Source organism: Nicotiana tabacum, unplaced genomic scaffold (genome assembly GCF_000715075.1).
Source record: "Nicotiana tabacum cultivar K326 unplaced genomic scaffold, ASM71507v2 Un00462, whole genome shotgun sequence".
Classification (NCBI taxonomy): Eukaryota; Viridiplantae; Streptophyta; class Magnoliopsida; order Solanales; family Solanaceae; genus Nicotiana; species Nicotiana tabacum.
The window spans coordinates 21,148-45,224 of NW_027438699.1; the positions used below are offsets into that span (position 1 = coordinate 21,148).

Here is a 24,077-nt window from a genome sequence, read left to right on the forward strand (position 1 = left end):
TCGTGATGGAGCCTCTCGTGAAGACAAGGCCAGCCAATTAGTCCCAATTCAATTTTTAAACAGTTAAACATTAACAATCAGTCTAAGCATGAGTAAATAAGCCAAAGACCAAACAAAAGATAGCATAATGTGCGGAATACAGCCCAAACACAGCCCGATACTGGGGTATCACAAGTCACGATAATCTACTAGGTCTAAATACAACCGAAAAGTCTGAAATGTACAAAATACAGACTAATGAAATGAAGAGGGAGAAAAGCAGTGCTACAAATGCCGGCAACTACCTAGCTAAACTCCGATGACTTTGCCTCCGATCAGCCAATACCCGCTACCGGGTTCAGAAATACCTGAATCTACACACGAGGTGCAGGGAGTAAAGTGAGTACTCCAACTCAGTGAGTAATAATCATAACTAAAGTCTGAATGGTAAGAAATCACGAAAGTGCATCAACATGTTGTATAAAAGCAGTTCAAAAACTAGTATGAAAGCAATGAAGCTGTAAAATCTCTTGAAATATCTTAGCTCAATTTAAACTTCTTTAAAAATGACTTTTTCAATAGTTGCACAAATGAATGCAAAACAATTAGTGCAGATAAGCACAGGAATCCGCCCCTCGGGCACAAATACACAATTAAACAGGTATGTGACAGGCAAATAAGAAAGATAAGCACATAAGGTTCGCCCCTCGGGCACAATGTCAACAAATCCGCCCATCGGGCAATACCTCAGAACAATACCAGCCCCTCGGGCAATCACATAGAACAATACCATCCCATCGGGCTATATCTCACATCACAATGGGTACCCGCGCTCACTGGGGATGTGCAGACTACCGGAGGGGCCCCTTACGACCCAAGCACAATATCAAGCCATCTTGTGGCATCTTCTCTAGGCTCTCGACCTCATATCAGCAAGCCACCTTGTGGCATACATATCTCAAGCCCTCGGCCTCATAATCAAAATCAGTGTATCACCGCTGCGGCGTGTAGTCCGACCCAAAAGTATCCTCACAACACAGGCCCTCATCCTTACCTGGTAAAAAATCACATAAGCCACTCGGGCAACAGTAAAACATGATGCTAATATGATTTAAAATATCATTTCATGTGTTAAAGTAGAGTAAACATGGTTGAGCTTTGAAAATAGTAGAATATAGCATGACTGAGTACAAGTTTAAAGTTAAAATAGTGAGGAAATATCAATAAAAATCCCCGAAGGATTCAAATAGTTTGCACAAAGCCCAAATATGGCATTTAGCCCAAATAATGATGATAGCAAATAGAATTCAGTCAAATACGCGGTAAAATCATCAATCGTGATGGATCAAGTCACAATTCCCAATAGTGAACGACCCCACACTCGTCATCAAACGTGTGCCTCACCTCAATATAGCACTACGATGTGCAATTCGGGGTTTCAAGCCCTCAAAATATCATTTACAATCATTACTCACCTCGATCCGATCCAACCTCTAGCCCGCGATGCCTTTGTCCGCACATATCGACCTAGGGATGCTCCAAATCTAGGCACAATCAGTACATAATCATTAAAATATGCAAAGGGAACAAAGCCCACTCGAAAATATCCAATTTACATCCAAATCCCGAAATTGCTCAAACCCGCCCCCCGGGCCCATGTCTCGAAACTCGATAAAATTAACATCAATGGAATCCTTAACCTCTCACGAATTCGTACATATCAAATTTACCAAAATCCAACCTCATATGGTCACTCAAATTCTCAGAATCTACTCTTGAATTTCAAACCCTAATTTCCCTGGTTTTCCTCGGATGTTTCCACTAGACTTCATGATTAAACAATGAAATAATCACCATAAACACAAGGTATAAAGCCCAAGTAGCTTACCTCTTTGGAAATACTTGATCCTCTCTTGAAATCACAACTTGGAGCTCCAAATATCGCACAAAATGGTGAACACATGACTGAAAATTGCGAAGGGGCATTGTTATACATTCTGTCCAGCACTTCCGCACCTGCGATCCCATAAGCGCACCTGCGCTTCCGCTTCTGCGGATTTCACTTATTCCATTAGATTCTGCATCTGTGACCCAGGTATCGCACCTCCGGCCTCGCAGATGCGGTCAAGGTCTTTGCTTCTACGGACAACACCGCTTCTACGGTCTCCTTGCTTCTATTGACAACACCGCTTCTACGGACCCTCCGTGAAACATCGTGATGGCACCTAGTCCTCTACGACTAGGTAAGCCTAAATTGCAGAAGATAAACCAAGTGCAGAATAAAAAAAATTAAAACAGAATGAAGAACGATAAAATAGTGTTTAAAAGTGCCGCTCGGCATACACAATAATTAACTCTCAAACCAATACATACTTCCAAGACTCGAAAACCCATGAATCACGAGCTAAGGATCACTACACAGTCTAACTCTAGAATATCTACCAAAGGAAAGAAATACAGAAGGGCAAATGTTTAAAAAGTAGAATAGAAAGGGACTCCTTGGTCTGCGGACGCGACAAATGTACCTCGAAGTCTCTAGAGCAGTCGCCTCGCCTCACGGGTAATAGGGCTAAGTCGCAGTACCTGGATCTGCACATGAAAAATATGCGTAGAAGGGGCATGAGTACACCATAATGGTACTCAGTAAGTGCCAAGCCTAACCTCGGTCGGGTAGTGACGAGGAAGGTCAGGGCCCTACTGAGATTAAATAAAATATAAATATCAACAGTATAGAACAGAACAATATAAATAAGTACAGCAGTAAAGTAACATAGGATGTACAGAACAACAACAATTATACAGAAGCAAGGTAAACACGGAAAGGAATACAGCTCAGCACCAATAATAATAATCGGGGATCTCCCAGGATACCGTCCTGTAGTCCCATATGTACATATCCAATGGATCTCCCGGGATCCCATCCCGTAGTCCAACTCATAGTGTGCGGGGATCTACCGGAATCCCATTCCGTAGACCCAAATGTAAATACCCAATATTGGGGGAATCTACCGGGTGTATTCCCGTAGTTCCATATAACTGTGCAGCGGGATCTACCGGAATCCCATATCCGTAGTCCCAAAATAAATAGACAAGGGGGAGCTACCGGAATCCCACATCCGTAGTCCCAAAATAAATGCACAATAGCAATAGGAAAATATACAGAAATAGCAAAATTTCATATCAAGGCAACAAGTGTCCTAGCCTAGCATGCTGCACAGAATTCAGGTAAGGCAGTTTGAGCAAGTAAAGCAGTTAAGTCACTTAGACATGCTTTCCTAAGCTAACAACATGCTTAATAGTGCAAATAATAGAAACATGAAAGGAAACATACTAGTAATTACTTAAAGAAAACCGAATTGCCAAATATTAGCACAAGTACGCACTCGTCACCTCACGTATAAGGCATTTTAATTACCAAATATACAAATCCTAAGGGGAAGGTCCCCCATACAAGGTTAGACAAGCCACGTACCTCGAATCAGCTCAAAATCAACCCAAAACCACGCTCTTGCCACGAGTTCTCGACTCCAAATGGCCCGAATCTATTCAATTCAATTGAATAATGTAAATAACACTTCAAGTAACTAATTCTACAAAATAATTCTAAGCTAATACACGAAATTAGGTAAAATGACCAAAATGCCCCTCAGGCCCCACGTCTCGGAATCAGGTAAAATTTATATTTTCAGAATCCTCACGCCCTCACGAGTTTATGCATACCGAAATTTTCCAAATCTAATATCAAATTCCCAATCAAAAGTCGAATTCTAAGTCTAAGAACTTTCTTTCAAATTTTCCCCAATTTTTCATTCCAATCCGAAATTAAATGATGAATTCATATTTGGATTAATGGGCTACAAGCAAAAAGGAGTTAAGAATCGTTACCCAATCGATATCTCTGAAAATCCCTCAAAATCTTGCTCAAATCCGAGCTTCCAAGCTTAAGTTTTGATAAAAATGGCTAAACCCTCGATTTTGAAATTTTATATTCTGCCCAGGTATTTCCTTCTTCGCTAACGCGGAAGGACCCTCGCGTTTGCGAAGCACAAATTTGTTTGGTCCAGCTTTCCTTCATAGCAAACGCGATGACCTAGTCGCGAATGCGATGCACAGTCTCCTCCTCCTACGCGAACGTGGGAACACCATCGCGAACGCGTAGGTCTAAGGCCTCTTAGCTTCGCGACGTGGGAGAAACTTCGCGAACGCGAAGAATTAAATCTCCCCCAGCCCCAGCTCCTCTTTGCAAACGCAAGACCCCACTCGTAAATGCGAAGAAGGAAATCAGAACTGGGTTGCTGCAATTTTTCTGCAATTTCTCTAAGTTCCAAAATGACCCATTGAGCATCTGAAACACTCCCGAGGCTCCTGGGACCTCAATCAAACCTGCCAACCAATCCTAAAACGTCATTTAAACTAGTCCCAACCTTCGGAATGCTCAAAACAACATCAAAACACCTATTTTTCATCGGATTCAAGCCTAAGAATTCCAAAAACTCTAAAAATATGCTTTCGATCAAAAAGTCTATCAAACCTCGTCCGAATGGCCTGAAATTTTGTACACACATCACGTTAAACACTACGGAGCTACTCCAACTTCCGGAATTCCATTCTGACCCTCCGATCCAAATCTCACTATCGAACCGGAAACTTCAAATATTCAACCTTCGGCATTTCAAGCCTAAATTAGCTACGGACCCCCTAAGCCCAAAATCACCCAACGGAGCTAACAGAACCATCAGATTTTCATTCTTAGGCTGTTTTCACACTGTTCTAACTACGGTCAACTTTCCAATACTTAAGCTCTCATTTAGGGACTAAGTGCCCCAAAACTCTCAGAAACTCAAAATCGAACATCCCGGCAAATCAAAATGGCAGAAATAAACACGGGGAAAGCAGCTAATAGGGGATCGGGGCGTTAATTCTTAAGATGACCGGCCGGGTCATCACAAAAATCAACCCCAGGCCCAAATGGTCAAAACCCGAGGTTCGAACCAAAACCTGATTACCCATTCACCTACGAACTTAAATATATAATTTATTTTGAAACCGGACCCCAAATCGAGTTCCAAATCCCCAAAATTTGAAAATCCTAAGTTCTACCCAAAACACCCAATTTCCCCATGAAAACCCTTGATTTTGAGTTGAAATCATGTGAAAAGATGTTATATATTAAAGAAAATGAGTTAGAAATGACTTACAATTGATTTGGAGAAGAACTTTTCTTTAGAAAATCGCCCAAGAGAGCTTAGGGTTTGAGAGAGTTTGAAACATGAAGAAAAATGCATCTAAGTCCCAATTAACTAGTCATAGATGTCGCAATTACGACAGGAGATTTGCAATTGCGAAGCTCGCAAATGCGAACAAGGCCTCACATTTGCGAACCTGGGCATTTTCTGCTAACCTCGCAATTGCGAACAAATAGTCGCAATTGCGATACTGTCCCTCCCCTGATGACTTCACATTTGCGAAGGGTGGTTCGCAATTGCGAACACTGGCAGGCAAATCTTTCTTCGTAAATGCGATCACGACCTTGCAATTGCCAAGCCTGTTGGGCTCGCAATTGCGTAGCCTGACCTCGTAATTGCGAGATCAGATCCTGAAACACAGCTGAACCTGCAACAGCCTTTTCTCTAAGTCCAAATTCACTTCGTGGCCTATCCAAAACTCACCCGAGCCCTCGGGGCTCCAAACTAAACATGCACGCAAGTCCAAAAATATCATATGAACTTGGTCGTGCAATCAAATCATCAAAATAACATCAACAACTATGAATTAAACCTCAAATTCATAAAATCACTCAAGAACATCAAAATTACTATTTTCTCAACTATAAGTCCGTTTTATACCAAACCAATTCCGATCTTTACCAAATTTTACAGATTCAACTTAACTATTATTTCAAACTTGTATCGGCCTCTAGAACCAAGATACGGGCCCGATACCATCAAGAAATTGCATCAATTCACTTCTAAAAACCTTTATATTTTCTAGAAAATAATTTCTTTAAAAAATTCATTTCTCGGGCTTGGGACCTTGGAATTCGATTTCGGGCATATGCCCAAGTCCCAAATTTTACTACGAACCCTACGAGACCATCGGATCATGGGTTCGTATCCGTTTACCAAGAATGTTGACCAAAGTCAACTTTATTCAATTTTAAAAGCCAATTTTCCTTATTTTACTTAGTTTTCACATAAACGCTTTTCTTAAACACCCTCGGACTACACACGCATATCGAGGTGAGACAAAAAAGAGGTTTTAAAGGCCCCGGAATACAAAATTTACTTGTAACACAAGGTCATCACATTCTCCACCTTTAAAACAACCGTTCGTCCTCGAACGGACATAGAAAAGAAGTACCTGAGTCGGAGAAAATATGGGGATATCAGGTTCGCATATCGGACTCAGACTCCCAGGCCGCTGCCTTAATAGGCTGACCTCTCCACTGAACACGAACAAAAGGGAAACTCTTCGATCTCAACTGACAAACCTACCGGTCTAGAATAGCTACCGGCTCTTTCTCATAGGACAAGTTGATGTTTTAGACTTCAATACCACATAAGAGGGGGGGGGGGTTTGTGTGGTATCCAATTTTTGCTTAACTTGATTATAGAAGGACCTGGTTCTTCTATGTGTTCCAACTACTACTATTGCGGAATAATAAGTGCAGAAAATAAAGAGCACAGAGATTTTTACGTGAAAAACACCTGGCTCAAAAGGTGAAAAAATCATGACCTTCTTTCCAGTAGGATTTTCCCAAACTCTCCACTAAAATCACTGAGCCAAAAACTGTATTTACAAATTTTGTAAACCTGGGATTAACTCTAATCCCGTCGTGGCATACAACCTCAACTATTGCGACAACTTCAAGTTAAGTCTAACTTGAAAACTAAAGTACCTAATACAGTTGCTTTTATAATAGCTGAAAGGTACAATGTAAAATCACTTACTACAATTGAATTAGAGTAAAAGATAGACACTTGGAACTGGTTCTTCTATCTGGTTCAAGTAGCTTCAGGATTGCACGCTTGAATCACACATAAATTGCTTGCAAAATTGCCTTGCTATTTTGCTCTTAATTCACGTTTAAATTCTGCTTATGTGCATTACCTGTAAAAGAGAACAACACTGATATTTAAGGGGTTAGTAATTAGAGATTGACTAGGATACAGATGGTACTCTTCCATGGTGGAAGAGTTCTAGTTGATCTCATACTCTAACTTTATCCTTTCCTAAACTGTGTTCTCTTTTGGCACAATATGTAAAGCACAATATCTATTCCCCCTTTTGGCATCATCGAAAAGTTTCATAAACAAAGTACGAGTCGCAGATTTTAATAAGTACTCATGGCCAATAGGGCAACTGCAAGTGCAATCATGGATTAATCATCAGTGATCAGACAAACATATTTAAACTATCAAGGAAATGTTAACAGTCAACAAGAGCAAAAATAGTAGATATCATTGATAAAAGATATGTTGCTACCACAATCCACAAACAAAAAGCAAAAATATTCAAAATATGAGCAAAAAGAAAGAGAAATCCCTAATTTGGGTCACTGATGGTACTAGACCGGTTCAAGAGATAAAGGCTAGAATTCCTAAGGCTTGGGGGAGCTAGATGGTTTGTTTTGGTTTTAGAGAAGATTCATCATATTGTGAAGAATCCCATCATTCTTCTCCTTTTCCTTGGTAAGCTCAGTTCTGAGAGCATCCCTCTCAGATTCAACCTCTGCTAAGTTAGCCTTCAGCCTAGCTATCTCAACATCCTTGGCCTCACTTTCTTGAACTAAAGCCCTGACGTTTTTGTTGACAAGTGTCTTCTTGGATGAACTAGGTTTATTTGGAATGGCACTGACTAGATAGTCACAAGAAATCAGAGTATTAATTCCAAAGTAGTCCTTGCTTGTGGCCATTTCCCATTTCTTCAGAGGCACCTTTCATCGATCTAAAACAGTAGTCAGAATAAATCCATAGGGGGTGGCATGGGCTTTGGAGCCATTTATGACCCTGTCCAATAGCTTGATGATGAATGCAGGCCAGTTGATATGCCTTCCACTTTCAAGGCACTCACTGTAAGAAATATAGGCTACAACCACATTTAATTGATGAAATTTATAACAAATGTCATTAAACAGTTACTTTTCTGACATTTAGAGCAATATGTGGTTAAATGAACGTCATTTAGCAAGAAAAGTCATTAAATATTATGACATTTGATTCAAATGATGTATTTTTCACTATGTTTATCGACATTTGCAGCAAACAGTGGGAAATTTTATACGCAATTGAATTTAAATCGCTCATTCCTTTCTTTTTATTTTCCCTATCTCCAGCCCCCTTTCAGAACCGTCCTCCTATGAAACCCTAAATTCTACGAGACAACATCCATCATTCTCTATTCATCTTGCTCGAAAGGGGCTATGCTATTTATGTCATATTTTACAGAATCATAGGTGATGGCAACCTCCACCTCCGTTCTCTTCTCTCGCCTCTTTAGGAGATCCCTTCCAAACCTCTGTGAACAAATTCAAATCGAACTGAAATCGAATATGCAGTCAATGACTTCTTCACCTTCAAGACATTCGAAGTTCGTAGTCTTGTGACCTTGCCAGAAGGAGAATCCATAGTTCAAGTCAATGTAATCGGTGCGAGGTTTTTTATTGAGACTTTTAGGAATCTTCAATTAATTTTTCTTCTTTTAATTTGAAATTATGGGTTGTTCATATTAAAAAATAGGTTTGTGATTCATTCACTTTGGATATGAATGAATTCTGGATAGTTGATATATCCTATTTCATATATGTGTGCCACAATCCGATAGATGAGATATTGCCGCATGTCAGTGTATTACCTTTCTATAATTGAATTAGAGCACCTAATTATATTGTGCATTTTAATTGATACGAAATTTACCTTTTCAACTGTATAGTAGTATATTGCCTTCCAACTGTTTGAGAGAATGCTTTAAAGTTCTGGATAAGTTATCAAATGGATTTTGATAAAGAATCCATTAGAGGTTCATGTGTGTATGTAATCTTTGTTTATTATCCAGGTTTATTTAGAGGCCAACTCGCTGATTGAACTACATGGAGTCCACTTGAGGCTATGTAGCTTCCAAGTTCCACTTAATCTTCCGGATTGGTTGGTTCTTTTAATCTATCCTATCAGGTTGTTAGGTTATCCCTTTGAAATTGTTATGTATATTGTTTCAGCTTGATCATTTACTTTGTTCTGTACCCTTTTGTGTGGTAATCAATTGTACTTGTTATACTAGTGTTTACTTGCATTGCCTCTGTTGGTTTATCATGTGTCACAATCTATACTAAACAAATAATTTGGTGCATTATCTTGTTTAAAACTATGTCGCAAAGGCAACAAGGCCATTGTGCCTCTATTAATGCTTTTCTTACTTTTTTAATATTGTTTTTTTTGATCGTTCCCTAACTAGTTTAGTATAATTCTTTTCTTTTCAGTTATTGGAGACAACACTTCTGAAGGATGTGAGCTACTATAGTGTGGGTGAATCCTTGGCGTGGTGATATACTGATACCAAAGCTTCTTCATCAAAGAACACGGACACTAAAGCTTCAAATTGTATAGGCTATTTTGAAGATGTTAACAAAGAGAAAAGTTACAATTATGTATATACTGTACTGGACTATTGTTTTTAAATTCATTTAAATTATCTGTGGTGTATGACACTTGAAACTTTTGACATGAATGTGAATGTTTGCGGTATTGCGAAGAGCAAATAAATATATTTGTTTTTTTCTTCTTTTCTATATTGTATGTAAAAGGAAATATAATAAATGTATTGTTTTCAATTTTAACCGTGCATCTATATTTTTTTTAATTTATAAATAATTTGCTGATATTTTTTTATATGTCACAAATTATATGGTTATGAACTCAAATGGGTGACATTTGATAAAAAGTCAGTAGATAAATGTCACTAAGCATTTACTGACATTTACTTAAATGTCGAAAAATTTCCGACATTGAAATTTCCGACATTTAGCATAAATGTAAAATAAACGTCGGTAATTGATTATGTGACATTTATGTGACCTAATACGACATTTATTTAATGTCGCCATAGCTCATATTTCTTGTAGTGACTCCATCAGAACTAAGTCCATATAGTTAGCAATGTGTCTTCTTTCCTGCCTAGGCAGTAGGCACTTGTTGACAAACTCAAAGAGGACTTTGTGCTGTGGCTTCATTTCACTCTTGTGCATAAACTTGGCCTTATTCACTTCTTCAACATCATAGAATCTCCTAGTAATTTCAAGAGCAAGAGGAACGGAATCCAGACTAGTCCATCTTTGCCTAGTGTAGTCATCATATCCCTCAGCAGGGAAGTCAAGAATCTCTCCCAGCTTCTCTGCGTCGAATGTCACTTGAACTCCTTTTACTAGGGTGGTGACTCTTCCATCTTTGACCTCAAGATTTGCCATGAATTCAATAATCTCATTTCTAGCTAGCCTTCCATCCATCTGAAGGACCATATCCTTCCATCCCTGAACAGTAAGGGCATCAACCAAATGAACCATTCCTAGTTCCACTAAGTCTTTCAGCAATCTTCCCTTCAAAATTTTTCTTTTGCCAAACTTGGCCAGCTTGTCTTGTTCACCATCAGGCTCACTTTCTTCTTCACCACTCCATTCTTCATCTTCAGAAATTCTAACTTGTTTGCTTTTCTCTGCAGACCTTGTCCTCTTGGCCAATGAAGGTTCAACAGCCTTAGACACAGATGAAGACTTCTTGGAAGATGTCTTGGTCTTTTTGGGCTTGGGAGTCTGAATCTCCATGTTGTATGGTCCTCCTAATGGACCTGTTCCATCTCCTCAACATCAATAGCTTCAGAGGACTCTGCAACCTTAACTTTTCCTTTATCCATCATCTTCTTCTTACTTTTAGCCAAAGCCTTTTGTAGTTCACTCTCACTCTGTTTCACCCTACTTCTTGTGGCTCTTCCCTTTGGCAAGGGAATTTCAGTAGTTGTTGGGGAGGAAGCCTTTCATTTCTTGGAAGATTTTGCAGCACTAGGGGCTTTTGGTATTGGAGATCTCCTTTTCTTTGGATCATAACTGGCACCTACTTTCTTCAGAAGTTCTGCTAGGGTCTCCTCAATAGATGAACCAGGTTCATCTGCCTGTGAACTTAGATTGACCAACCCTTCAGCAGCCTCCCCTGAACCACTTCCCCCTAACTTCTTACCACTTTCTTCCACAGATGCATGTTCGACCCCATAAATAGTTGGTACCATCACTTCAGAAGTGGGTGAAGAACCAGCCACTCCTTTCCCTTTTCCCCTCATATCAACACATACACCCCCCTCTCTCTCTCTCTCTCTTTCTTTTTCATTTTTCTTTTTACCTCCTCTTCTTCCCAGTTCAGTCAATTCCACATTCCTGTCGGACCCAACCAAAACAAACTTATTTTTTAAATTTTCAGTCAAAGCAGAACTTACCTTAGAAGGGGAGTTTGGAGCTTTCTCCGAGTCATAAGACCTAGTTCCTTCCCCCTTACTAGCAGATTTGAACGAATCGTCTGAGTTCTCAGAATCTTTGGCTTGGCTTGACTTCAATTTTTCGTTCAATTTCTTTGAAAGAGCACTAGTTGCCACCGTTTTCCGAGCAAGCATTTTTACTTGCCTTCTCCTAGGTTGAGTGGTTGTGCTGGGTGGAGGTGGTGTGGAGGAACCAGAAGGGGAGGGTAGTGGGGGAGTGCTTGGATTATCTTGAGAGTTCGACATTGTAACTGACTTCTTGAGAGAGTTTGTGAGTTAGGCTTTTGGAAGAGAGAACACTTGAGAGTGAAATAGATTTTTACGGTTTGAAATAGTGAGGGTGACAAAAGGTGATGATGGGTATTTAAAGAAGGAGACCTATTTAATGACTAATGGTATCTTTTCGTAGTTAATTAGAGGTCTAATCAACCTAAAATTGCAGGTTGAATGAACAGTTAAGCTTTCCTAGATTTTAGGCATTTTATGTGGTGAGAACTCTAGTAGAGACAAAACTGGTTCAAAAAATAAACGAATAGGATTTTCAGATGTGTTTGAACATAGGTAGGACTCTAATCATAATTTAAATATTTATATTTCTAATTGTGCAGAGTGTAAAAAAACATACCTCATTTTTCAGATGACTAATACTGATGAACCAGGTTCTTCATTTAGAATTCTCTTGATCATGCCTCAAATTACCATAATAGAGAAAATTTTGTTAGAGATCAGTGACTCATATCAACACATGTCACAGGAGTATACTATTTACAGTATGAAACTGAGTAAAAATTAATCTAGGTATTTACACAAGTTCCAGATTTCCTAGCCAATATTTTTTTCATTAATTGTTTTCATTGTGCATTCTTAGCTGGTCCCATTAGGTGATCTTAATCATTCCTAATTCTAACATATTCCTTTCAAAGATTTCTCTACTCAATGTTTTAGTAAAGTTGTCAGCAATTTATTTATCAGTAGCATAGAATTCTATGGTAATCAATCCTTTCTCATAGTTGTCCCTTAAGAAGTGATGTCTAACATCTATGTGCTTAGTCCTCTTATGATGAACTGGGTTCTTTGTCATACTTATAACACTAGTGTTATCACAAAATATAGGGATGCAACCAACTTCAATGCCCAAATCTATCAGCTGCTGTTTGATCCACAGCGGTTGAGCACAACAAGAGGCAACAATAACATATTCAGCCTCATCAGTGGATAAGGCCACTGAATTCTGCTTTTTAGTGGCCTATGATACCATACATGAACCAAGAAAATGAGTCATACCTGAGGTGCTTTTCCTATCCACAAGGAAACCTGCATAATCAGCATCAGCATATCCCACTAGATTAAAGTTACTACCTTTAGGGTACCATAGGCAAAGATCAGTACTGCCTTTGAAATATCTCAGTATCCTCTTGAAAATAGTCAAGTGAGATTCCTTAGGATTTGCCTGAAAACGAGCACAAAGCCCTACACTGAAAACTATGTCAGGTCTGCTAGCAGTAAGATACAAAAGTGAACCAATCATACCCCTATACAACTTCTGATCAACAGATGAACCAGGTTCATCTATGTCTAATTTAGTAGTTGTTGCAATGAGTGTGTCTATTTATTTTGATTCATCCATTTTAAACTTCTTAATCAACTCTTTTGCATATTCTGCTGATGGATCATGATTCCGATTGGGTTTTGTTTGATCTGTAAGCCTAAGAAAAAGTTAAGCTCACCCATCATGCTCATTTCAAACTCACTCCCCATTAATTTGACAAAGTCCTTACTTAGTTTGTCAGTGGTTGCCCCAAAAATTATGTCATCAACATATATTTGTTCTACAAGAAGATCCTTACCTTTTTCCCTCAGGAATAAAGTACTGTCAATTTTACCTCTCTTTTAGCCATGTTCAAGCAGGAATTTGGGCATTCGTTCATACCATGCTCTAGGAGCCTGCTTGAGTCTATAGAGATCCTTGTCTAATTTGTACACATGTTCCGGATACTCCTTGCTCTCAAACCCTGGAGGTTGTTTGACAAACACTTTTTTCTTTTAGGTAGCCATTTAGGAAGGCACTTTTGATATCCATCTGATGAAGAGTAAATTCCATGTGTGCTGCAAAGGCTATGAGGAGTCTTATTGCCTCCAGTCTTGCAATTGGAGCAAAGGTCTCATCATAATTTATGCCCTCCTCTTGGCTATAACCTTCGACTACCAGCCTTGCCTTGTTCCTTATAACTGTTCCATCTTCATCAAGCTTGTTTCTAAAGATCCATTTAGTACCAATTACTGATTTGTCCTTGGGTCTTGGAACTAGATACCAAACTTGACTTCTCTCAAACTGATTAAGTTCATCTTCCATTGCATTTACCCAATCTGCATCCTGCAAAGCCTCAGCAACATTGTTAGGTTCAATAAGAGATAAGAAAGCATCAAAAGCACACAAATTCTTTAATTATGATCTAGTTTTAACTCCAGATGTTGGATCAGTAATTATATTCTCAATGGGATAAGAATTTTGATACTTGTAAGGTTTCACAACCAACTGGTTTCTGTTTGATGTTTCTCCCATGTTATGTTGCTGAGGAACATGCTTATGGAAAGGTTCCATTAGGGGATTGGTTTCAGTTCTTCTTTGTTCAGTTCCCCCTGTCATGTTGCCCTGGATGGAAGAACTTGTTCCATCACATGTTCCTTCTTTTGATGCATCTTCAGCTTGAGCTGTGACTTTACTCAATTCTTTTACCAGCCCAATAGCTTCATCTTCATGTTCCTGTTTCTCAAAAAGAATGTTAGTTTCATCAAAAACTACATGTACACTTTTTTCTACACACAAAGTTCTTTTGTTGTACACTTTATAAGCTTTGCTATGTGAAGAATATCCCAAGAATACTCCCTCATTACTTTTGGGATCAAACTTACCTAGGGAGTCCTTTCCATTATTATGCACAAAGAACTTGCATCCAAATGCCCTAAGATGGGATATATTTGGTTTTCTCCCTTTAAGTAACTCATAGGGAGTCTTCTCTACAAGAGGTCTAGTCATGCATCTATTAATGATGTAACATGCGGTATTTACAGCCTCTGCCCAGAAGCTATGGGGCAGTTTACTAGAAAGAAGTATAGTCCTAGCCATATCTTCATGAGTCTTATTCTTTCTTTCAACTACTCCATTTTGTTGAGGAGTCCTAGAGGCAGAGAAATTATGATCTATACCATTCTCATCACAAAATTTAGCAAACTTAGCATTTTCAAATTCAATTCCATGATCAGACCTAATTGATGCAAGTTGATTACCTAGTTGTTTCTGAGTTTTTCTAACAAAGGCAGTAAACATGTAAAATGCTTCATCCTTAGATGTTAAAAACAACACTCAAGTAAACCTAGAGTAATCATCAACAAGTACCATCACATATTCTTACCACCTCTACTCAATGTTCTCATTGGACCACAAAGATCTATATGAACCAGTTCCATCATCCTGGTTGTGCTTACCATTTTCTTGCTTTTAAAAGATGATCTTACCTGCTTCCCCCTTGCACAGGCCTCACAAGTGTCTTCCTTGAACTTGATGTTAGGGAACCCTATCACTAGGTCCTTGGAGACTAATTTGTTGAGTTGATTCAGACTTGCATGACCAAGTCTTTTGTGCCACAAGAGGGGATCATTGTCCAACACACTCAAGCAAGTAAGTTCATTTTCTGAAAGAGCGGACAAATCTACAATGTAAATATTGTTAACTCTTTTTCCCTGCAAAACAATCTTGTCAGTGGTAAGATTAATCATAAAACATTTTGTAGAGGTGAATGCTACTAGGTTACCTATGTCACACAATTGTGATATACTGATTAGGCTATATTTCAAGTCATATATTAAGTAGACATTCTCAATGGAATGTGAGTCTGTCTTACCTACCTTTCCAACCCCAATGATCTCACCTTTCTTCCCATTTCCAAAGGAGACATTACCTCCTTTTAGGTCCTCAAGTGAAAGGAATTGGTTCTTACTTCTAGTCATATGCTTTAAGCAGCCACTATCCATGTACCATATTTGGCTACTTTCCTTTACTTGGACCTGCAAAACAAAATCAGGGGTTAGTATTAAGAACCCAAACTAGTTTGGGTCCCTTTCTATAGGCAAATAGGTGAATTAAATTCCTTTTGGCCCATCCAGGTAACCTATTTTTCTCTTGAACAAAGGTTTTATTCTTTTGACTGGCCTTTTATTTTGCATTACATTCACTTTTATAATGACCAGTCTTGCCACAGTGTGTGCAGATTTTTTTTCCAGGAAATGTGATGTATTTGCTTTTGGGATCCCACTTAGGTGCTGGGGTCCCATAGCCAAGTCCTCTTTTGTTGTTATTGTGGTGCTCTTGTAGCCAGGATAGTGCATCAGAGGACTTATTCCATTTGCAAGTTCTATCTAGTTCATGCTTCACCTTGCCTAGATCTTCTTTTAGGACTCTTATCTCCTCATCTTTCTTGTACAACTCATCCTTCATTTTTCCTAGATTTTCTTCTAAGGTGAGATGTGTGTGATCAGCTTTCTTCTTACCTGTTCCTAATTTCAGTTTTAAATTTTCAGACCTAAGTTCTAAAACACTGTGGTTCTTCAACTCAGCATTTTTACTATCACTTTCACTAGCCCTAAATTCCAAATTTTTGCACTTTGCTTTTAGGATCACATATTCCCTAGACAACTATTCCTTTTTTTTGTTTATGACCTCAGACTCATCAATAAGTCTAGCAATAATTCAGAAGCCTTTCTTAGACAAAAGTTTAATCTTGTCTTTGAGATGAATAACACTTACCTATTGTTCATCGTCTGATTCTCCAATGGCCATAAGTGCTTGTTCATTTCTAGCTTCATCTTTTGAATCCTCATATGAGGTCTCTCCCCAAGTATCAACCATAGCCTTTGTTGATCCTTTGTTCCTTTTGGGTTGAACCTGTTCCTTCTTCCTACTTCTTCGTTCATCCCTTTCCTTCTTCCATTCAATTTCCCACTGAGGATAATTCTTGATCATGTAGTCAGTCTTACCACATTTGTAGCAGCCCTCGTTGGTCTGTTTTTCAAGAGACCTTGGTTTGTTTAAGGTTGCACCTCTTGAAGAACCCTTTCCTCTTATTAGATACTTCTTGAAATCCCTTGTGATCATAGCCATTTCATCATCCTCTAAGTCTGCACCTTCAGCTATTCTGAGAGCCAGGCTTCTTTCCTTCTTGAGTGCATCCATCTTCATGGTTTGCCTTCTCAGTTCATAGGCAGTGAGATTTCCAATTAGCTCATCCAACTTGAGGGTAACAATGTTCTTTGATTCCTGAATAGCCGTGATTTTGTTTTCCCTAATTTAATGGCAAGACCCTTGTCATGATTTTCTCAACCTTGTCTTCTTCAAGGATAACTCTTCCAAGAGACTTAAGTTCATTTGTTAGTGTTGTGAACCTTGTGTACATCTCTTGGATGGTTTCTCCTTCATTCATAGTGAAATTCTCATATTGAGAATATAGTAGTATTCCTCTTGATCTCTTTACCTGAGGAGTTCCTTCATGGTCCACTTGTAGAGTGTCCCATATCTTCTTAGCAGTGGTACAACATTGAATCCTGTTGTACTCGTCTGGACCTAGTCCACATACAAGCCATTTCTTGGCCTTGGCATTATTTTCCCATTTCTTCAAATCTTCGGCAGTACAGTCAGCTCTTGTCTTTGGCACGTCCACTCCTTCAGCATTCTTCTTTGTAGTAGCCAGGGGACTATCAGTAACTATGTCCCAGAGTTCATAGTCTTCTCCTATGATGTGGTCTCTCATCCTGTTCTTCCACCAGGAATAATACTGTCCATTAAAGAGTGGATTCCTAGTAGTAGATTGCCCTTCCCAGTTTCTAGGTGGTGCACTCATCTTGATCTGTTCTAAGGTGTTAGCTTCTTCAAGGATAACCTGGTCTGATACCAATTGATGTTTTAGACTTCAATATCTCACAAGGGGGGTGATTTGTGTGGTACCCAATTTTTGCTTAACTTGATTATAGAAGGACCTGGTTCTTCTATGTGTTCCAACTACTACTATTGCGGAATAATAAGTACAGAAAATAAAGAACACAGAGATTTTTACGTGGAAAATACCTGGCTCAAAAGGGAAAAAACCAAGACCTACCTTCCAGTAGGATTTTCCCAAACTCTCCACTAAAATCACTAAGCCAAAAACTGCATTTACAAAAACTCTTTTGTAAACCTAGGATTAACTCTAATCCCATTGTGTCACATAGCCTCAACTGTTGCGACAACTTCAAGTTAACTCTAACTTGAAAACTCTAAGTGCCTAATACATTTGCTTCTATAAAAGCTGAAAGGTACAATGTAAAATCACCTACTACAATTGAACTAGAGTAAAAGATAGACACTTGGAAGTGGTTCTTCTATCTGGTTCAAGTAGCTTCAGGATTGCACGCTTGAATCTCACATAAATTGCTTGCAAAATTGCCTTGCTATTTTACTCTCAATTCACGTTTAACTTCTGCTTATGTGCATTACCTGTAAAAGAGAACAACATTGATATTTAAGGGGTTAGTAATTAGATATTGACTAGGATACATATGGTACTCTTCCATGGTGGAAGAGTTCTAGTTGATCTCATACTCTAACTTTATCCTTTCCTAAACTGTGTTCTCTTTGTGTAAGAAGTCTTTCTCCTTATCCAATATGCAACCTTTCCGATCATGATCAGGAGATATTACTTTTGATAAGCTAGATTTATCTCCTTCACGTGCATCTCACATGTTTGGGTTGATCACGACTGTGCTTCACAAGATGGACCTGGTCCATGTCTGAGTTCGTTTGTCGGTCTTTAAAACTTCACATTTACTTGGGCCAACACAAGTCCTTGTCGAACTGGACAGTGCTGAAGTCTAACATATGGGATGGATCGCCGTGATACTTCCGAAGCATGGACACATGAGACACTGGATGCACGATTGATAAACTTGGTGGCAATGCAATACTATAAGCCGCCTCTCCCACTCGATCAAGAATCTCAAACGAGCCAATGAAACTAGGGATAAACTTGCCCCTCTTCCAAAAGCTCATCATGCCCTTCATAGGCGACACCCTAAGCAACACCCGCTCGCCGACCATGAATGCCACATCACGAACCTTACGGTCGACATAACTCTTTTGCCTGTACTGAGCTGTACGGAGCCTATCCTGAATGATCCTGACCTTGTCCAAGGCATCGTGCACTAGATTTGTACCCAAAAACTGAGCCTCTCCCGGCTCAAACCATCCAACCGGCGACCAACACCGCCTACCATATAAAGCATCATAAGGAGCCATCTGGATGCTCGACTGGTAGTTGTTGTTGTAGGCAAACTCCGCTAAACGTAAGAACTCATCCCACGAGCCTCCAAAGTCAATGAAACAAGCTCGAAGCATATCCTCCAAAATCTGAATAGCACGTTCGGATTGCCCGTCTGTCTGAGGATGAATCACTGTGCTCAACTCGACCCGTGTGCCAAACTCACGCTGAACTGCCCTCCAAAAATGTGAGGTAAACTGCGTACCTTGGTCCGAAATGATAGACACGGGCACACCATGAAGACGAACAATCTCCCGGATGTAGATCTCTGCCAACCGCTCAGAAGAGTAGGAAACCGCCACAGGAATGAAATGTGATGACTTGGTCAGCCTATCGACAATAACCCACACTGCATCGAACTTCCTCTGGGTTCATGGGAGTCCAACAACAAAGTCCATAGTGATACGCTCCCACTTCCACTCAGGAATCTCAATCTTCTAGAACAAATCACCGGGTCTCTGATGCCCGTACTTTACCCACTGACAATTCAAACACCGAGCCACATATGCAACAATATCCTTCTTCATCCTCCTCCACCAATAATGCTACCGCAAATACTGATACATCTTAGAGCCACCCGGATGAATAGAGTACCAGGAACTATGGGCCTCCTCTAAAATCAACTCTCGAAGTCCATCCACGTTAGGCACACAAATACGACCTTGTATCCTCAAAACTCCATCATCTTCAACTGTAACCTGCTTGGCACCTCCGTGCGGCACTGTGTCTCTAAGGACAAGCAAATGAGGATCATCATATTGCCAATCTCGAATACGCTCAAATAATGAAGAACGAGCAACAGTACAAGCTAACACACGGCTGGGCTCAGAAATATCCAACCTCACAAACTGATTGGCCAAAGCCTGAACATCCAAAGCAAGCAGTCTCTCACCGACCTGAATATACGCAAGACTGCCCACACTGGCTGACTTTCTACTCAAAGCATCGGCCACCACATTGGCCTTTCCCCGATGATATAAGATGGTGATATCATAGTCTTTAAACAGCTTCAACCACCTTCTCTGCCTCAAATTTAGCTCTTTCTGCTTGAACAAATACTACAGACTCTTGTGATCCGTGAACACTTCACATGACACGCCATACAAATAGTGCCTCCAAATTTTCAGCGTGTAAACAATGGCTGCTAACTCCAAATCATGAACTGGATAATTCTTCTCATGAATATTCAACTGTCGTGAAGCATAAGCAATGACCTTGCCATCCTGCATCAACACCACACCAAGTCCAATACGAGATGCGTCACAATAAACTGTATATGGCCCTGAACCTACAAGAAATACCAACACTGGCGTCGTAGTCAATGCTGTCTTGAGCTTCTGAAAGCTCGCCTCACACTCATCCGACCACCTGAACTAGGCACCCTTCTAGGTCAACCTGATCATCGGGGCTACAATAGATGAAAACCCCTCCACAAACCGACAGTAATAATCTGCCAAACCCAAGAACCCCGGATCTCTGTAGCTGACGCGGGTCTAGGCCAGTTCTTAACTGCCTCTATCTTCTTTGGATCCACCTTAATACCCTCAGTTGGAACAATGTGACCCAAGAATGCAACTGAACTCAACCAGAATTCACACTTCGAAAACTTAGCATACAACTGACTATCTCTCAAAGTCTGAAGAACCACTCTCAGATACTGCTCATGCTCCTCCCGGTTGCGGGAATAGATCAAAATATCATCAATGAAGACTATCATGAATGAATCCAAGTAAGGCTTGAACACTCGGTTCATCAAATCCATAAACGCTGCTGAGGCATTTGTCAACCTAAATGACATCACCAAGAACTCATAATGCCCGTACCGAGTGCAGAAAGGTGTCTTAGGGACATCGGATGCCCTAATCCTTAGCTGAATGTAGCAAGATCTCAAGTAAATCTTCGAAAATACCTTGGCATCCTGAAGCTGATCAAACAAATCATCAATCCTCGGCAATGTATACTTATTCTTGATTGTAACCTTGTTCAACTGCCGGTAATCTATACACATCCTCATCGATCCATCCTTCTTCTTAACAAACAACACTGGTACACCCCAAGCCGAGACACTAGGTCTAATAAAGCCTTTATCAAGCAAGTCTTGCAACTGCTCCTTCAATTCTTTCAACTCAGGCGGGGCCATACGATACGGCGGGATAGAAATGGTCTGAGTGCCCGGAGCCAAATCAATGCAGAAGTCAATATCCTTGTCGGGTGGCATACCCAGTAGGTATGAAAGAAATACCTCAGGAAACTCACGAACAACAAGCACAGAATCCATAGAAGGAACCTTAACACTAGAATCACGAACATATGCCAAATAGGCCAAACACCCCTTCTCGACCATATGCCAAGCCTTCATATATGAGATAACCCTACGAGTAGAATGACTAGGAGTCCCTCTACACTCTAAATGAGGTAAACCGGGAAAGGCTAAGGTCACAGTCTTGGCGTGACAGTCCAAGATAGCGTGGTAAGGTGATAACTAGTCCGTCCCCAATATGACATCAAAATCAACCATATCCAAAAGTAACAAATCTACTCGAGTATCAAGACCCCCAATCACAAATATACATGAACGATGGACACGATCTACCACAATAGAATCACCTACCGGTGTAGACACATAAACAGGAGCACTTAAGGAATCACTAGGCATGACCAGATATGGGGCAAAATAAGATGACACATAGGAGTATGTAGACTCTGGATCAAATAAAACTGAAGCATCTTTTCTACAGACCAGAATGGTACCTGTGATAACTGCATCGGATGCCTCAGCCTTGGGCTTGGTTGGAAGAGCATAACATCGGGGCTAGGCCCCACCACTCTGAGCTACATCCCTGGGATGGCCTCCTGCTGGCTGGCCTCCACCTCTAATTGCCTGACCTCCACCTCTAGTACCTCTACCTCCACCTCCACCTCTAGCCCTTTACTCCGACCCCTAGCTGGCTGAGCAGCCGGTGGAACACCTGGTTCCTGAACCATAGCACGGGAACCCTGCTGCTGCGGTTGAACACCCACTAATCTTAGACAAGCCCTCCATATATGACTATACTCACCGCACTCAAAACATCCACCTGACTTTTGCGGCTGAGGAAACTAAGACTGACCCTGGCGACCTGACTGACATGAGAATAGCTCTGAATAGGAGGTGCTCTGATAGGAGTTGATGGTGCATGGTAGGACTGCTGATCAGAATACTGCATATGAGAACCAAGGCCACCTGAAGCACCATGAGAAGTCGTAAGTGCTGAATGAAATAGCCTGGAAGGATGGCCCCTACCAAAAGAATCCCTGCCTCCAGATGAGGCACCACTAAACCTGCCTGAATGACGGGGCCTCTTGTCAGACCCCTGACCACTACCCTGTGATAGAACCATCTCAACTCTCTTGGCCATATTGGCCGCATCCTGAAAAGAAATCTCGCTCCTAGTCTCCTTAGCCATTTGCAATTGAATCGGCTAAGCGAGTCCCTTAATGAACCTCCTCACCCTCTCTTTCTCAGTGGGAAGTATGATAAGATCATGATGGGACAAAGCAATAAATCTGATCTCGTACTGAGTGACGGTCATGGAACCCTACTGGAGATGCTCCAACTACCTCTAATAGTCCTCCCTCTGAGTGATAGGAAGAAACTTCTCAAGAAATAGCTGAGAGAACTGATCCCAAGTCAAGGAAGGTGACCCAGCTAGCCTAGCCAAACAATAATCCCTCCACCAAGTCTTGGTGGAACCTGACAGACGAAAAGCAGTAAAGTCGACCCCATTAGTCTCCACTATCCCCATGTTCCAAAGAACATCATGACAACTTTCTAAGTAATAATGGGGATCCTCTAAATATGTACCACCGTAAGTAGTAGTGAAAAACTTGGTGAACCTGTCCAACCTCCACAAAGCATCGACAGACATAGCTGCTCCATCACCGGTCTGAGCTACCGCACCCGACTGAACTGCTTCAACTGGCTGAGCAGCTGGAGTCTGAAACTGGGGAGCCATCTAATTCGGAGTGCGGGTAGCGAGAGTCCGTGCTCCTCCCCCAGCCTGAGAGACGGCTAGTGCTATAGGAAGTAAGTTTGCCCGGGTGACACTCTCCATAAGGCCCACTAGACGGACTAGAGCATCTTGGAGTACTGGGGTAGCAATGAACCCCTCTAGGACTTGAGCTGGGCCCACAAGAACTGTCTGGGTTGGAACCTCATCATCAAACTCAACCTGAGGCTCCACTGCTGGTGCTGCTGCTCTGGGCTGAGCTCTGCTCCTGCCTTGGCCTCTAGCACGCCCTCGGCCTCGCCCTCTACCCATCGTGGGAGCTGTTGCTAAGGGATAGGGCTGTTGATCAGTGGATGAGGAAGCACGTGTTCTCGCCATCTGCGAAAGAACAGAGTAAAAACTAAATTAGCATTGAGAAACCAAACCGCATGATAGAGATGAATAGAAATGAAATTGTTCCTAACTCTACAGCCTCTGGGGGATAAGCACAGACATCTCCGTATTGATCCCTCAGACTCTACCAAGCTTGTCCGTGAATTATGAGACCTAAGCAACCTAGAGCTCTAATACCAACTTGTCACGACCCGGATTTCCCACCCTCGGGAGTCGTGATGGTGCCTACTAGAGAAATCTAGGCAAGCCGATTATTCCAATTATTTAACCCTTTCCATATTAAATCCTTTAACAGTTGTAAATTAACATTTTATAAACAACAAAAAATATTAAAGCAGAAGAATGAAATGTAACAATTTAAGCTAATACTGATACAAATCCATAACATAAACCACCCAAAACTGGTGTAACAATTTCACAGACTATCTAAGAGAAATTACAAATAAAGTCTGAACAAGAAAGTACATTTCTGTCTTTGTAATATAAAAGAACAGAAAGAAACTAGATAGGAGGAGACACCAAGGCCTGCGGACACCTGCAAGTCTACCTCGGGTCTCCTGGTGGACTGAAGGCAACAACCCCTAGCTAAGGTCCGTATACTCCAGTACCGAGATCTGCATACAGTGCAGAGTATAGTATCAGCAGAACCGACCGCATGTGCTGGTAAGTGTCGAGCCTAACCTCGGCGAAGTAGAGACGAGGCTAGGACAAGACTACCAAATAAACCTGTGCAGCTAAAGCATATACGGTAAAAAATATAACGGAAACTAGCAGTTAAAGATGGGGAGGGGAACATGCTGCGGGGGGGGGGGGGGGGGGGGGGTATCGAATACCAACAGTAACTCAGGGGAAAAAC

General features: G+C 40.8%; 1 long non-coding RNA gene across 1 annotated transcript; it reads left to right on the plus strand.

Annotated features, from left to right (window-relative positions):
• Positions 1-8,107: 8,107 nt before the first annotated feature.
• On the plus strand, positions 8,108-9,816 carry LOC107763435 (uncharacterized). Its single transcript, XR_012707320.1, has 3 exons — positions 8,108-8,626; positions 9,034-9,149; positions 9,455-9,816. It is a non-coding gene; the product is annotated as an uncharacterized LOC107763435 (long non-coding RNA).
• Positions 9,817-24,077: the final 14,261 nt, after the last annotated feature.